At 42.9% G+C, this 18,357-nt stretch overlaps 2 long non-coding RNA genes across 2 annotated transcripts in view; both read right to left on the bottom strand.

The window, feature by feature from the left end:
• Positions 1-18,357, bottom strand: part of LOC147757796 (uncharacterized) — a 190,639-nt gene that overhangs the window by 108,718 nt on the left and 63,564 nt on the right. The window lies entirely within an intron of this gene.
• LOC147757797 (uncharacterized) lies at positions 4,035-14,343 on the bottom strand. The gene is made up of 3 exons (XR_015322002.1): positions 13,749-14,343; positions 5,520-5,784; positions 4,035-5,430 (listed from the first exon to the last, which is right to left on the bottom strand). It is a non-coding gene; the product is annotated as an uncharacterized LOC147757797 (long non-coding RNA).

Here is an 18,357-nt window from a genome sequence, read left to right as displayed (position 1 = left end):
TTTGCTCGTTTGAGCTTAATTTTCCGATTCAGACGAACTCCCTGCACCAGACCGTCGAAACTATCTGGGTGGGGCATGGAGCGCTTGTGCTCCTTTAGGAGCCGCAGCGCGGAATCTGGTTATGTGTGGTAGCTAAAGATCGCGAAGTCTACGTTATTATAGACGATAATAGCAGCGGTGGAAGGATTCACCTTCCGCAGCGAAGTTTCCGTCGTCTACCAGCACGCTTTTCGAGTAGATGTACTTATGACACCTACTATATAGAAGAACAGGCCGCAGGTAAATTAGGCGTGATATATTCAAGTTCATTTGTCATTCACTTCCCTGTAGCTGTCTCTCCTCCAGCGGCCAAGGGTGGTACCCACGATTTTTTTCTACCAATCGCTGCTTTCGGCGCCAGCAAAAGCAGCAGATTGATGATTTGATGAAATCGCTGGGAGAATCAGCAAATGGGAAAGTTTTAACAAATAAAACTAGCAAAAATCAAATGGATCTAACGTTCCACAAATAAGTTCTATCTGACATCGAGATCAAATTTAATTTTTATGAGATATAGCTGTCGCACATGAGTCAATAAATGATAAACAAGTCCAAGTTCGAGCCTTAATCGAACATTACACATATGGTGATATTAATGTAAAATTACTATGTCGATCCCATGGCTTCTCTAGCCAAAACCAGCATGATCGAGTTTAGCGGTCATACGTGCCATTATACATATGTATAGCCTAGCAATCCCTACTTTATTTTTTCTTTTATTGCACGCATTTTTGCTATAACATTGCTCTTCGATATGGCTTAGCCGATTGGAAAGAAGGATCCGCTTTGTGACCGGCTCTTTGTCGTATAAATCAACTGTCTCGTTTTGCACGGCTTTATCCAAGCTCATATTCAGAACGGCAGACATCGACTAGCCACTTGTCAGAATTAGACTAAGAGATGATTCCACGAGATAAATCCCCTCAGGCATTCGTTTGTAATGATAATGACGACATTGGCAATAGCAGAGCTGGCTAAGTGTTGATTACACTGACAGCGAAAAGTTCTTTCCTCGAACTACCCCATCTTTATGGTTAGTAGACGTTGGTCGAAGGTCCTTATTTAGATCCATGGAACTTCATAGAGCCTTCGGCTTAGGACTGAATATATTTCCTTATGCTGAACCGCATTGCAATTAAACAAACCTGGTAGGGTCGTTTTCGTATGCCAGGTATAGACACAGATAACGATTCCCCCCTATTCCTAAAGGCTAATTCTCCTTGGGGCACTCAGCTATGCCATCGGCTTGTTCCGTTCGGTCTTTTGTTTACCCTGCATCTGCATCGTTTCCAAATCACCGCTGAACAACCTAATATGATACTTACATTCAATATACATCTGTTTGTTCTGAGGCGCAATTTTTTTATAAATAGTTGTAAACATCTGGGCGAAAATTAATAAACCTCATAAAACCCCATAGAGACGGGAAGCTTAAAACAGAAACGAAATTTAGAGATGGATACCACGGGTTATTTTATAGACAAAAACAAGCCACGGTTTTCATGATATTCGTTTTTTTTTTTTTTTAAGAACTACTGTTCTGATGTCATTGAGTGACGGTTTCACTGCACCGGTACTGTGGATTTCGTATATGGGTATTAAGTCGCCATGCCAACTTGTCTTTGATAAATGGAATGTAACAGATTCGAACGTCATTCATCTTATGGTGACCAAGTTGATAGTTACGATATGCAACTTCTTAATAGTAATTATAACTGTCAATAGCACTACGGTCTTGTAGGAAGCGTTGTTGATGTGTAAAAGTGTCCTCCATTTACTACAAGATTGTTTGCAACAGATCCAACGGAAATCGTTATGCTCTGGTAAAAGAACTGAATTGTAGCTCCATATACCGGACACTTACTAAACATAGATCTTTCTAATGGGCTATTACGGGGTAGACAGCAGTCAGAGGCTTCCAGAACGAAGGCCATTCACTACTTGTCTGCATAAAGCTTTGTGTCGTCCATAGACTCGCTTGTTCTATGGAGGGAAATCTCATAGATTGAACTACAGTACGCGGCAGACTGCGAGCAGTTGAACCCGTGTTTCGTTCGAAACTCCGGCCTCCAATCGACTGCTAACCAGGCTCGATATTTAGGAAGATGAATTGTCAGTGTTGCGACGGCCTACATTCGAGTTGATTCCATCCAGGTATTGACAAAAGTTTCCAATTCATGACAATGTGAGAACCCGACGCCTCATGGATTGATTAACTCGTTGACTTCATACAAATCCGTCCTTTTTGGTAACGATGCGTGCGGAGCCATCAGTCTTTTCGAACTACCGACATATGAGACGGATACACTGGCCAGTTTAAATATTTAGCGGCAATATAATAAAGCCGTCGTGGTCCATTTTACGAAGTATTATGTTTGTCTGTACTTACAAAACCTAGAGCGATTTAAACGAACCACTTTGACCTTCAAAGCGTACCTAAATTACGTCGTAGATACATCTTAGAGCCGTAGAGTAAAGAAAACAAGGAAGATTAATTTTCTTTAGGTAAATTTTGGATTATGATCTCATTGAAGGTCAACTCTTCTCTACCGTTCCTCAGTTGAGAATTTCCCGAAAAGCTGCGGTATCAGAAAACGGATCGCCTATTCGATTTGCCGGAGTGGTACCGGAAACAATTGATGGTTAATGATACACCCTCTTCAGAGATCAGAGCCGCAGATATAGCGCATTTTCTGTTAGATCCAGTTCGTTTTGATTGAACGTTCAATAGCATCATTTTTGTTTACTCACTCTCTGAAGCTTATTGCGATACTCTCTTTATACGAATACAGACGCCCTCAAGCTATGCCAGGTGTGGCTCCCCTGATAAAAATGAACCAAATCTCTATTTCACGGCTGACTTACTGATAGTTGCAGATCACACCGAAAAAAGTCCAGACTCCATATATAGTGGCTCTCTGTCATTAAAAAAATGTGTTCTCAGCTTCAGGTGAGATCCGTTCCGGGAACTTTCTCATTAGCGTTCACAGTAAGCGCTCGAATTTTTCCGTGATAGCTTAGCAGGTGTTTGTCTGATAGTCTTTTTAGGGTGATATAGTAGTCTAAGTTCAAATGCAGGAATAAACACACTTCGTTTGGTGTTGAGAGTCAGCGATTTAACCAAGCCAAGCGTAAAACTCAAAAATAAAATTCTCAAACGAATCTCTCTATACGGCTTTCATGTAGCCGTCCACCCCACAATGGCAGCCTTACCTCCAATAGAATAGATATAATAAGCATGCATCATGCTCAATTTCTTTTGCACAAAGGCACTAAAGGGGAATGCTACAATAATAATCCAAGCAGTCTTTCATCGGTAAAAATCAGTGGAAATTAACGTAATCTACTAGGACGCCTTTGCGGGCCACCCGATTACTCATCGAATCGGTCTCACGGCATTTCGCAGACATCCATATAGTTACCGCATATATGGACCATTGCCTCAATTGAACTCCCTTAACGCGCCTGACCAACTCGTTTGCTATTATAATCTCTGATGCATGGGGTCGACACGACGTCTTATCGTGTGGGTTGTTATATATATATATATATATATATATATATATATATATATATAGAATACCAGGCTAAGGGAGTGTTTGGTGGAATTAGTGAGAAGGATTCAGGCTTAGGCCGGGCCTTGGCCTATGCTGGGTTCTGGGCTGACAGTCGATAGCAATTACAGCCACACAAATTAGTGTGAAAGAGACTGCGGCTTGATGGTACTGCAGGGATGCTGGCATATTATCTATGTAATTATAATAATGATGAATGTAGAGAGGATCTTGGAAGTCGCTGGCTGACTAGCTCATTGTAACAAAACTCAGAAGCCTGTAGGCAAAGCCTCAATTCACGATGGTTCGTGTCTATAGTGTGTTGCTGTGTATGCGCTCTCAAGAAATGCCATATTACCACTGTTTGTTTACGTACATATGTGCAGGTGGAGGCTGGACCATATATATATATGGGATTTCATTCGGAAACGAGCTGAAAACTTTCACAAAGGTTTCTCTTAAGGTCAGTCATATATATTCGCTCAGAACAAGTATAGTATAAATGTAGTTAAGGGTGCCTTCCACGTCAGTAATTTGATTTTCAATGTCCTTTTTTTCAGTGGAAGGCCAATTCATATATTCGCAGTCATATGACTTGTCGCTTATATCCAAATTGATATATTGCTATTACGTATGGATATCTTTTTTAACAAAAAGACACTGATTTGTTTTAATGAGTACAGATTTGTGAGACATTTCTTAATGGTACATTATTTTGTTAAATCAAATCTTAATAAACTTAGACACTTCTACACAATTTAGAAAAGCCATCCGATTCAGCGATCTGCAGTGGTGACGACCGATATTGACAATCGCGTTTCTTGTTCTGCGGCTGGTCCCCCATGTACATCAACTCATATGCATCAACATAGACCCCTCTCAACGCGGAACCCTGTTTGTATTCCACTAAATGCAACTATATAGAATTGTTTATATGTTCTGCCTCACGTTCAGGTTGCTGCTTAAAGCGAGACCGATCAGAAAGCCCCGCTACTAGCCGTGTGGGGTTAAGCCTATAAACGAATAGTATGTCCATGTTATTGTTATACAGGGAAAAACACCTTTGTGTATTTTTGTCGGATATTCAACAGATGGATACTAACACGCGCTTACCTATGCAGATAGATTGGGTTGATTAGGTACATGACAATCGGTCCAATACTATAGTGGAAGTAATCCTAGTTTGCATCAGATTGATCAGAAAACAATGTTGACTTCTTTAGCTGATAAAAAAAAGAAAAGCACAGCGCTTCATTCGAAATTCTACTCCTTACCTCCTATTGTCACTCCTTACAACGCTCTTCAACGAGTGAACCAACTTATTTATTTTATCGAGCTAAATATTGCCAAGCCGAGTATTAAAGACCTCGTCTAACAAGTTTTGAAGATCTCTTCATAGTCAAACGTATTACTTCCAGTGACATCTGTGGTCTGCCATTGTAGTGAAAAAAGACGAGTCGTCCTTATCTTTTGAATACTTGCTGTTAAACAGACCCGTCCACTCAATACAGTCGGGTCATTTATACGCAGTCCTGTTTTTCTCGACCATTTTCTAGTATACAAGATTCGTACAATCCAAAAAATTTTTCATGCAGGGTTCTGACCTAACTCTAGTTTTAAACCTATCGCACAGAGAAATCCATTCTTCTCTCCATCCTATATTAACATAAAGATATTACTTGTCGTCATTCTTGAAAATTTTATGCAGAAATTTGTGATTGCGACTGCGCGTTGGGCGATATGGTCGCCCATACTCCGTGTCCTCGGTAGGTCGGGGCTCCGTGTCCTCGGTAAGTGCTTTGGTGTACACTTCGGTCAGTTTGCGGGCTTCAAGAAACTGAGGGAAGAGAACAATGAAGTACAGTTTGTTTTCATAAAATCGTTTTTAATTTTACTTAAAAAGGCTCTTCATTCGTAAGTGTATACCATAGAGTGAAGATAAGCGCCCATTGCCACATGGTCTTCTTGGCCAGTTATGAGTTCTCAGTAAAGTGGGTCTTCGGTCCAATTGAAACGACGTTCATCATCCAGGGTCAAGATGCCCAACAAAATGTAGCCAACTCCCTTGGCACAAATCTTTCTCTCAGTATGGAGTCCTTGTCGTATACGGCACAACTATCAGAAGGCAGTTAGAACTCGTCTGTAGTGCCGACGAAGTTCGCGCCGCCGCGATAGCCAATCGGTCTTGCTGCTATAATATAGATAATGTTAACATTCTATGTCATATACTTGTAAATAAAAATACTACTATTATATATGTTATTTCAAAAATAGATAATCAGTTAATAGTAACGCCTGAATGATTCTCTTCCACTAGGCGCCCTTACGTGGTCCGTGCTTTTTAGTCTACTCTTTCTACTTAATTAGTTTATCATGGAAGCAACACCAGTCTTTCTTCAGCTGACGCTATTTAATGAGGAGTCCCTTGCGTAACTTTTACAGATGACAAAGCCGTCGATGCTGGCAATTTCCACCGACACCTGACAAGCATAACGTTCATGGAGTCATGGTGGTTGACGCAGCAGAGATCTTTACAGATTACCAAAACCCGACTTCTGTTGCTTTGGAAGATATTCCATAATACCTCTTTCCCCCGGAATGCGTCGAATTTCCGAACCTCCGAACTAAGCATCTCGGTAGATCCTCGCCATTACTGAGTAGCTTTCGGGTACCTTCAACATGTATCTCGTCGAAGATCTGAAAATGCCACTAATTTCTATGTACCTGTGTAGCCCGTTCGTCAACGTTGATCTGCTTGGGCTTGACGATCGTAGGTCAGCTTTGGCGTCTACCAGCTTACGGGAAATAACTCTACAGCCTGCGGGGGCGACGGTATTTATTATTGTTATAACTTATTGAATTGAGTCCAAGTTCAACTTAACAAGCCTTTGTTGACGTTGACAGTAGCGGCACCGAATCATAACAAAATAATGCTCGGGCTAAATTTAAAATTTCCATCAGCCATGAAATGCTAAGGATCTAATAGAAGTGCGCGGACAGGTGGCAGTGTAAAGTCAAAGAACTTTAGCTCCGGGTCAGAAGTTAGCACCTCGTTAGAACCACGGATTTACCGCAGTATACTAAACACTGTAGTAAGTCGTGTCGCTTACACATGCGACGTTCACTTTACGGCCAAGTCAAATCAGCGTAGTAAACTTCAATGAAGTTTCTTTCACCTGATAATTATATGATACGCACGCCGAAGCAGATACATTTTTGATGGTGCCGGTACGAAGCGGGAATGTAGTTGGGGCATACGAGTAACTCGTTCGTCCAAGAGGTTACGCTATAGCCTCTCGAAGTTGAAACTCAGAACGCCTGGTTTTGTCAACTAAGTTTTATTGCTACGTAACCAATTGTGGTCAGGTCAATCGTCTTTTACGGTCCTAGATATCCAACAAAATTATGGACTGGAAAATTGGAAGACAATCTCTTATTAGATTATAAAAATATTGCAGTCCAGCAATACGCTGGAATAATTAGAGCTAAGTTTGTCCCGCTAGTTATATTTTGCTATGAATCAGACAAATCATGTGTTCTCTTTAATTAATTGACATTGCCCTATTTATTTGGCTTTTCCTTTATTATTCAAATTATAAAGATAGGTTTGATCATGATTTCGTTCTGCTTACGATTTCTATGGCTTTCATTGGATTTTATTTTTCTGTGAGCCATCCGTTTTATTACCATTCCCTCGAATCGTCAAAATTTGACGCTTCATAACTGACCTATCGTTAAGTTATAGATTTAATTTGTACATAGAGATAGTGCCATTAGGTCGATAGATCACTTCTCCTATGTATGCATGATAGGTCGATCCTGTTGCATCCTGGTAATGCTGCGCTCGCATAAATTAGCGATAGGCCCATATGAAGCGTTGCATTTCGAGAAACCGTTCGAGCGAATGAGAACGAAACGGATAGCTCACAGAAAAGTGAAATCTAGCGAAAACGATGGAAACGGACGAAACTATAATCAAGCCTATTTGAGGAAGGGTCACTTGTTAGTTTGGCCTAAGTGAAACAAAAACTGAACTATTAAAAAGATATATATTCATATATTGAAGAGTGAAAGCTTCAGGACAGTTATAAAGGGTAAATGTCTTTTGACCACCCTAATTGATCCATATCAATACGGTGAACATCGATGGAGAACGGGTCTCTACACACTGAGCGAGTACCACGAGAGAGACGGCCTAACTGCCAACAATAAAGCGGCAGATATTCCTGCTCAATCTGTATTTACACATAACTATTTTAAAACTGTTCACCATTAACTAAAGGAGAATCAGACACAGACGCACAGGGTTCAGGGTTTCGCGTGGAGAACCCAAACAATCGTTGGCAGAACTCGATTGATCACAGAGTCAGGAAGATCGCCTGTAGTCAAAAGTGGATCTTTGAATGTTTGTACTAGCATTATACGTTTCGTTGTTCTATTCCGCTCCATTGCCTCGGCTGCGCGCTCTATTAACCCAAAATGGCTTGTCCCCATTGATAGCATTCGTATTGAATCAGCGTTGCTTACAAGTCTACTAAATCTGTCAGTTGATGCAAAGAAAAACTGTCGCAGTAATAGCTGACATTGCGAACAGGGCCAGTCAAGCGTATCCAGAAAGTCCAGACGGTCCACTGATGATCTCAAGGATCGTGCACACCTTACTAATTTGTCTACGCCAAAATTAAGGACGATGTCACTTCTATTAGTGCATTTGTTGGTCGGGAAGATCGGAGGACACGGTAACCGCATAAGACCTGTTAACCGTGGCGCCAAATATTGACTATGCTATGGAATAAGAACATTAACACAATCATAAATCTTATTGTATATAATTTTGCATTACATTACAGAAGAGTGCTTACGGACATCTGCAGCGGCCAAATAGTTAGAACCAAATAACCAACATTGTCCATGTGAAAACAACCTAAGCGAGAAGTACTTCGGCAAAACCTTGTATTTCGACAGCCCACCATATGTCGACGCGGAATGGTTTCCGGGGCTGTCCATCAGTACTACAATGCAGTAACTGCGTTACAGTATGCCTATCAGTCTACCCAACGAACTTAATATCCAGCACAGTTCTTGAATTTAGCTGATGGCAATGAGGATTTAAATGCTGACCGAGTTACAGCAGCTCCTCTACAGCACCCATTTTGATTTAGGACCTTACTGACAAAACAAGATAATTCCGTCAACGACGTTCTTGTAGTAGTTCCCCGTGATAGTTAATATGCCTGCTAATCTTAGGGACACATTGTGGTCAGAGTTCATACCCAGTTCATAGACATACTTCGCTTCGTGCTGAAAATCAGCCATCTGATGGAATGTCTGACGGCGATACCGAACGTAAAAACTCGAAACAGAGGTCTACAGCTACTAGCCAAATAGAAAATGCCGCGCAAAAATAGAAGACCATTACGGCTGCTACTAGCCAGGATCGATGGACCACCGAGGCAGATATAGGGTGTCATTGTGAAGATCACTATGTTTTCTTCAATCGTGTATAGTTCGAGTAGCGATTGAACGCAATGGCGCCCATCCATTAGGACGCGAGCCACAGTGTAGTAGAACACACGGCAACTTCGCGTGTTCTACGGTACTGTGGCTCGTTGTCGACAGTCTTTAACGCTCTCTACCATATACGCCTAGTTATAGTATTGCGCCTTCTCTTTCTGTACATCCTCTAGCGGAATTTGACAAAAACGTTTGTTGATGCAAGATGTTTATTACTGACACCCCTGATATTGCTGTCAGCAACAATGGCAGCCGACTACATCGTTTAATACTCGCGTGCTCATATTGTCGACACTGAGATCCGCGGATACCGCAGTCCGTGGGTAAGTCACGTTAACACACAACAAAAGTATCGAATAGATGGACTCGGATTTGCGGAACTCCGTCGTTGCTGCCACTATTGTTCCTAGAGCTGCTGTCGGTAACCAAGCGCAATATGATAATCAGGGCAAAACTAGGTGGGGCGAAGGGGACATGCAAAATAACAAATACCAGTACGTATAATTTTTTAAGAATGTAACAAAGAATGTAATAATAAACAAATAATAATAACATCTGTCGTAACAATCTACAAGGGACGCTAAGCCTTACAACAATTAACAAACGACGACGATGATGACAACAATCCACGGTGCCGCTGGAACTGCACATAGTCCAAACCATTGACAAGGTACTTTGTTCCGTGAGACGTATCACTAATCAAGTGAATCCAAACGGGCGTATACCCAATTCGACTATAGAATGAACCCTTCACGCTCGTCTCCATCGTCATTTTGCTCTGAAATGGGTCCCTGCAAACGTTCTTTCAGACAGATGGACGCGCAACAAGAGAAGACGAGTTTACTTCTGAACATGAAGATACGCTGGGACATGATCTTTTCTTGTTGAGCTGGAAAGTAATCTCTGATGGAAAAACGGAGGATCTGTTAGCAGAGCAGGGGCAATCGTCTTGGATTAAATCGATCCTGGCCTACGAGGCAAGTAAGTTTAACCTGACCTGGCCAACCGTGTTCGACTGGACTCACAGACACGATACATGAAAACACATACAAACTCAGGAGATGTATCTGCCTAAATATTTTGTCTGCTTCCTGCTCGTGGCTCGGCAGCGTAAACTAAATGACGAATGCTTGACTACCACAACGGTATACTCCTGTCCGGGTTCTGCGAGTTCACTTTTAGATCATCGTTTTTGATTTATCACAATGTTGTGGGGCGCACGCAGAGAATAAAGCTAACATAAGTTGACAAAGACAAGGTCATCGTTGTAACTTTAATTCTCCGAGTTGGCGGTGGCGACTGCTGTCACTAATTGTGCTACGAAACGCGCACAGACCTCGGTTTAATGGAATGTTTATTTCAAGCCGAGTGCGACCGCCGATGGTCGGCGTTATCGGTTCTGCCTTACAGATCAGAAACGCTGTTACTGATTGAAAGCAACAATTGATATTGTAGAAACTCACGCAGACCCAGCAGAGGCTACAGCAGTAGTAGCATCAGGCGTCTGGATCGTACCGATCATCGCTTAGCCGCAGCGAGATCGCTACGCCGTTATACCTACGACGCTATTCATTTCATTATTTTGTTAATTATTATTTATCATTTATTATAACGATCGTGCACGAGTCGTGATTACAGCCACGATTCCATAGTGTGATCTGTAGACTTGGCAGTGCGACACAGGCCTTAATGAAAACAATCCGAGAAGAAGCCCACAGGATTTAACTGATGGATAAAGGTTTGCTTGAGCTCGGCATGACTCTTGATTCAGTTAATACCTTCAAACGTCTTGTTTTCGTAAAGCTCCTAAAACCTTTTGGATCATTAGCTTTGCCGAGGTTGTTTTTTTAATGTCTGCTAAATGTTTGTGATACGTCAATTATTTTTCAGCAACTGTTTTCCGTTACTCCCGCCTATCCAGCGGCTCTTAGGCACGCTTTTAAGAGATGTCTTGATCTCTTGCTGAACGACACCATGTTCCTCCCGTTAACTATCGTCCCAACTTAACACCCTACTTGTTCTCAGCACAACGGTAACGGTTCTATATCAGCTATGGACCACTAGCGAGACTCCTATACAGCAACTTTAAGAATTAGTACAGCGTCATCATGGTAGAATCACCCGTATCTTCATCTCTTCTCAACGCCATAATCAGCATATCTTAGTATATTTCCCCTTTAAATCTCTTTTCGTTTACTCCGCTCAAGCGATTCCCGCTGTCCTTCTAGGCGGCCGCTCTTGGTGCCTGCTTTGTGGTGTTCACCGTCACGGGAAATATCGTAGGAACTCTCTCTCTTCCTCTGTCACTTTTCGATTTCTAATACATATAATAATAATTTCACATAGATCTGCCCCGTGCACTCTCTATCTGATTTGCTTCTTTTCTCGGTGGTTGACGGCTCTCCGGCATTAGCGACGCTTCCTGCCCCAGGGCTATGACTAGTTGTCGAGTCTGCTCATCTCTCACGTTGATTACAAAATAGACAAACGCTAAGAAAGGTGCCTCAACGGAGAAAGACCTGTAGTAAAGCTGCAAGATCAACGCAATGCACGCTAATAGAAACCATGTGTACTTGAAAACGTGCACTCTATTTATAGAGGATAGGCTTTGCTTTAAAGGTGATATAATGTGTTGATGTTAGAATGTTTTCGTACCTAGTGAAATAAAGGAAAATAAATAGACTTAGAGGCGCATTGATTGAACTACGCTCACGAAGGATCCAGTAGGTTAGGCCACAGCAACCATCACAGCCGTTTTGTTCCACAGTTCACGTGTGTCAAGTCAAGGGCCTAGATAGCTCATAGTAGTAACTACATTAGATCATTTCTCTATCTGCTGCATGTGCCCTTTGAGCAATACTACCTCACTCTAGAAGCATCGACGACCTTGCTACGGAACCAGTATCGAACACGAATTGCTGGCAGTGGTAATAGTAACTCGTAATTCCATTCTTTCGGCCATGTTCACTGAAATTGTGGCTAATCCATTATGGTCTTCTTGGTTAACATTAACAATGCTTAGGCGATTGCAAGACCGATCTCAAGGTATCATCCCGAATAAAGGTATCGCGTACACTTTCCAAGGATGCACCCAAACCCCGTCAGCTATAAGACAACATAGTATTGATATCTAGCAATACAGTGGTACTACAACGTTAAACAGGGAAATTGAAGCTACGACAGTAAACTTACTTGTATCAACAATTCAAACCCAATTCAATTTGAAAAACACAGTTCTCACAACTGGTCAAACAAAGGCCACAAAAACGCTAATATTTCGACGTGCGTATCTGTATAACAGGGACTCACAGAACGATCAAGTATATAACATAATTACACATTACTAAAGCCTGTAGAGTTGGCGATTCCCATTTAGTTAGTCTGCATGCGAAGTGTAGTCGAACGACGCGGCAAATAACGACCGCACTCGATGAACGTGTTCGGGTGGCTATGCTTGATTCCCTCATATGGAAAATCGTGATGAGCACGATAGCGCTAAGAAATCCGGCGGGTTTTCCCGAACAAATATAGTTCCTGCATTAACCAGGAGCGAAAACATTAAGGTCAGGGTGGAACGCAGCGCGGATTCGTTAGTAAGAAGCTACCGGCTTGACAGTTTAGGAGGAAACTGGATGTTCGTTATAACAACGAGGTACTCTTGTGCATCTTTGATGTTCAATAGCTTTATAGAGCTATACTGTCCGTATAACAAAGGAGTCAATGATAGGACGGCATAAGACGATAAACAGTGTGTGTGACAGTGCGACAGAAAATCTATTCATGAGATGAGTATGTATCATGGGATTATTATGTTTGTGGACCAGATAGTTTTCTGACCCCAGGCCTAAGCAATAATCTTAACTTGACTGTACAATTGATGGTCGTACACCTAAAAGACCGAAGGGAAGAAGCTTGCTGATATGTTTTCAATAATAAATTGACCAACCAGCAACAGGAGCCGATTTCCTTAAACTCACTAGAACAATGCATGAGCCTATGGTAACAATGAGCTATTTGCTGCCACCCTGATTACGGTCAGATCGTTCATGTCAGCAAGCAGATCTTCATCTAGCGTACAAGCCATTAGATAATATCGCAGTCGGTAACACGAATTATCACCAATCTTCGACAACGTCCCGAGTGTACCAAGAAAAATCCACTTCGATCCAAACGCTATCTATTCCACTCAATATGCATAGCATAAACAATTAGCGTTCGGCCAATTTCCCAAGGAAACTACGCTTCCCCAGCCCGAACTAATGTTTTCCTAACTTTCCTTGATTGAGCACTGCGCCATTCTCGTTCGACTACATACGGCAACACGGATCCTGTGGACCAACATTGTATTATGGTAACTGGGCATGATCGCCGCAGCCTTCGCTAGTTATACCACATATACGGCCCATAAAGCTTGGTCTGTCTCCATTGTCGCACATGGCTGTGGCCCCTTCGACCCCTCAACAGGCAGGGAATAATATGAAGAATTGTGTCGCTCTAACGTCCCTAACACTCTACAAGCAGCATCATCAGCAGCGAAGCCACTTAAACGCTCCAGAACTACATCGGGCTGATATGAGCTTTAGCTACTGGATGATGTTGCAGTGGCTGTCGTCTATCTCATCTCTCCAAGCCTGTACGTACCGAGCAATGAAACAACGCTGGTTCCCTTTCGACTTTTGTGTCGGTAAGTGAGAAGTGAACCGTCACCGCCAAACGCGGTCGAGAGTGGTTAGATTGTGACCGCTAAAGTTGGCGACCACGATTGCATTCGTCCAGCTTGGATTATGTGCTATAGCCATAGTTATTGCGCTAACTTTAACCACCGCATCCAGCCTTAAAGGAAGGCCGGGCCTGAGTATCTGCAGTCTTCCGCGGGGCCTCACCTCCGTTCCTCAAGTACATACGGCAGTACCAGTTCACCAAAAAGACGACGATGCCGTGAGCCTACCACGGCTAGCCACAACATCAGCGATCATATAGGCTCTGTCTGTTGGAGCCATCATGACCAGCGGCACCCGGAGCCGCAACACACGCCGTTCTCTAGTTGTTAGTCTGTACTTATGTTTCTGTATACACGCGGTCTGCTATCCGCTGTCTTCGTAGAAGACGATCATCGTCGTGAAGAGCTACTGCTCTGTCCGCCACCAGTTTGGCCAACCTCGCATATAGCACATGGACATGCATACAGGAACTAGTGGCCCGCTGTCATCTATTGTAGTAGGCTCCAAATGTGAACGATACGTACACTTCTTCTCCTCCCGACAAGAATGCTTGAGCTTCTGTCGAATCTGACTACTGAAAACACAACAGCAGACAAAAAAGTTGCACAAACGATTCTCGTACTCCGCTTCAAATTCAGCGGAATGGTTTAAGAATTATAGGGCCATTCTGTAACTTTTCTTTGGCGATAGGTGCTATGATGACGGTTTTGGATGGGCGACGACAGGGTACAACAGTTATATAACAACTACCCGAAATGTGTTACTTACCGGATCAAAAACCGGGGGTCCAAAGAGACGAAGACTATTACTCTCCTGTGATACATTACCTATGTAGTCTGTAGTCTTTGAGAATTATATACGGTGATTAGTTACCTGTAATTAACAGTAATATATAAAACAGTGGAGCTCTGGCAGCCGTTCATTTTCATTCACAAATGCATACTGACAGGACCTTTGCCTGTTCTAAGTTTATAGTAGAAGCGGTATCGTGATACAGTACCATTCGTGGCAACTTCCTAGCTATGGAAGGAAGTCTATTACGGAAAAGGTCATCTTGGATAGAGAAAGACGGCGCGCAACAGATTTTGAAGAAAATGGCTATGTACACGTGTGCACGTGTGTTGGAACGTAAAAACAATCGACTTCGTATCGGTTACATTTATCATCTCGCTTCGATATGATATCGAAGGCGTTCGTGCCTTTAAATTTATTGCTAATCCAACTCTGACACGAAATAGAGCACCGCTGAACTGTAGCCTCGGCAGCATACGGCAACAAAATCTGAAAAAGGCACATAGATGGATGCGAACGGACCCCATCCATTCTTCAAAGATCCTACTAAGCATTCCCAATCCATCCGACTGCATAATATCTTATCAGCAACCTTTTCGAGTCGAATAGAAAAGAAGAATAAACATTGTATTATTTCATCTCCGTAGAAAACCTGTTGTGGTTCATCAGCTACTGTATCCCCCAAGCGAATTAAAGGGCGAATTGCTGACACGGTCTTTTGCCCCCTTCATCTAAACACAAACAATTATTCAATAGCAAAACAAATAAAAGAACTTGAGCGCGCTATGGACCCATCTTTCTTTTCCTCTATTTCGTTGCTGTTCGGCTCGGGGGCAAGTGGCACCGCGCACCCAGCGCCCCATCCAATGTCGAGTCCAGGCTTTGCCTGGCTGTTTGACGTAATTGCTGTTGTTTTATTAAAACAATCGGCATCAATGAAATAGTGTATAGTTAGCTTGTGACGATTTGTGTTTTTTTTTACAATGAAGCAAATACTCGAAACACTTCTGTGCGATGCTGTATCTGGGACAACTTAAACGGAACGGGGTCACTCTACGATGGTGACGACGATAACAATACAGCGGAATTACAACTGACTACCGGCAATACACGTGACCGTCGCAATCGACGGGGTGTTACCTAGCACTATCCACCATAGTACGATACCGTGATTACTTAATGCAATGTGCGCTAAACGACGAGTCGGCTTCACTGTCCAACTGCCGAAGACCTAAAATTTAAAAAATCCTCAAAAGGAAATGCCGAACTTGTCTGGCAAAGTTGATAAAAGAAGAAGACGAAAGGTTTTGACGTCCCAGCCCATAAGCCCTCCAAGAAAGAGGCATCTTGGGGGCCGTCTCTTCGGTCGTGGACGGCTGTGAACAGCACTACCTTTATATGGGATGAACGTACGTTACGTTGAGACAGTAGACGTAATACGTAGGGACGACAGACCAGCCTACGTTTCGGACAAGCGCTGTCAACGACTCTCCTCGAAGAAAGACCCTTCAATTTCAGTTAAAGGGAGAAAGCAACCAGTCGAGTTTCGTTTAACAGTTGAGTGGCAGTTCAAGTTAGGCCCTCGCGGTCATCCGCTCTGAGCCAAAAATCATTATCACCAATTCAAATGCAAACAGCATCAGGTCAAGAAGCTGGTACAGTATAGAAGCGTGTATAACTGCCTGAACCCCAATGTTGCCTGGCTGGGCAAAACGCGAAGAAACGCATGTACGGTCGTTGTTAAAGATCGCCACGAAAAACACGCGGGTCAGCACATACGTACACAAATACACTATTTGCTAAGATATGGCGCCAGCTACCACTCCAGGGATAACTTGTTTCTATTGGATGACGACGATTCGTGCTGTGCCATCGAAGGCTATACAGCCATAATAAACATAGAGGTAACGACGAAACGGTACGAAACTGCAGAACGGACCACAAACAAAAGAGCACTTTGTTTCGAAATTCCATCACTTAACCCTTGGAAATGTTCTACTCTTTTCGTCGCTAGATACCGCTGCAACTGATTCGCTCATGCTTATTTTGGACTTCTAAGTGAGCACCCAGTGGGTGGACTAGCAACGCTATCTGCTTTCGCCATTTCCTGGGCGCTTCGGTTTACTTATTTTTATGTTTGCCCATGCTGTCCTTGTTGTCAGGTTGTGGAATATTCTTGCATCGGCATGACTTAATTTCGCAGATGGATACGGTGTTCAAATGACTCGGGGAAAGGTAAACATTTGGTTTAATCACAGTAGCCTCGTGCAATTTGAAAGAATCCAGGTGGGTTTATTTCGTATATGCGCAACCCCTTAAAAACACATTATTACTATACGAACGTTACATAAAAACCGATTGTGAAACATATTTTGGCCAACAAAGGTAGAATCATAGCATGGTCAAAATGGGTGCGCTATTCCTATAAGCTTTATCATGTTGAAGCTTCGCGTATTTTTCTATCAACAACTCGCTGACAGTAACAAATAACTTGTTGTTGCCGTTGTCGTGTTCTTTTGTATACAATTCTAAAAACTGTTGGTAAAAGGCAAAACAGATTCCCTATTTTCCTAACGACATGTTTTCACAGCTCCATTAACGCCCTCTTCCCCCCTCTTTCATATCCTCAACCACTCTACTATCGGGCTCAGGCAACGCTCTAGATCTCCTCTGAGTACTCGTGAGTACCTTCACTGCATCGGCAAATAACAAATTCAGTTCGACACGATTCGAACTCAGCCATTTCGCCTCAGCTGGCATCGTTAATAATTGACCTAACTTGTCCAGTTGATTTGATCAAACCGCTCGATTTGCTCTAAAACCTTCGGCGGCCGTCATGCCGCCTCCTATCTTCGCGATGGAAACCCGCAATTGTACTTGAGATTGAATCTACCTTTCCACACAGAATGTCGAGCGGCTTGTCGACCGGCAAACTTCTCAGACCACGCTCTATTTGTTCATATACGGAAATGTTCCCACGTTCGCACCAGATGACGGTGCGTATACGGAAGATAGAGTTCTTCCACGGCCATCGCTTACCGCTATAGTTGTAATTGGTTGTGTTCTCAGTCGGACGCTGCGTTCCATAATGACTTGATGCCGTAAGGGCAGGATTAAGTCGCGGGCAACCTAGCACGTTTTCACGTTATTCGCCGGTCGAGCACTGGCAATCGCCACTGCTCCTGAAGGGATGCAGTCATTGGCAAAATTTTATCAAAGGATTGCAGTGTATCGCAGAGACTTTGAGACTCCCATAAGGGACCCGAGTTACCCCTCCCCGCCACACCGGACTGCTTTATTTCGACCGATCCCAGCTGCGCAGCCGCATACATACCCTGGACAGGGACGCAATCGTATAACGACTGTTATTATGCAAACGTAATTTCAGCAGCAGAAGCGAACTTCACCCGTTCGCCGGCAGAACTGCTCCTTATGTTTTGTCTGGCCCCTTGTAAATCTAACCTATCTAATGCAGACACGCGGGCTTTTCAAACGACTCCTTGCAGCTCTAATTTTCGTCCTAAACCCTATTTTCGTTCGAGGCTTCAATAAATGAACAGCAAGTTTTGGCTGTTGGTCCGCATTGCGGACGTACGGATTCGCCGTACCGACTAGAGGCTCTTTTCTCTCGTTTAAGTTAAAATCTTGCGGTGTCAAGGAAATGAGTGCCTTTATTTGATCTTCGTGCTTCCGTACACTATTTAGTCTCCTTATTTTCTCATCTTCGGCTTTTTTCT

This window comes from Varroa destructor, unplaced genomic scaffold (assembly GCF_002443255.2).
Source record: "Varroa destructor unplaced genomic scaffold, Vdes_3.0 BEIS01000002.1, whole genome shotgun sequence".
Classification (NCBI taxonomy): Eukaryota; Metazoa; Arthropoda; class Arachnida; order Mesostigmata; family Varroidae; genus Varroa; species Varroa destructor.
Note: the sequence above shows the minus strand (reverse complement) of the source record. Positions and strands in the feature narration are given on the sequence as shown.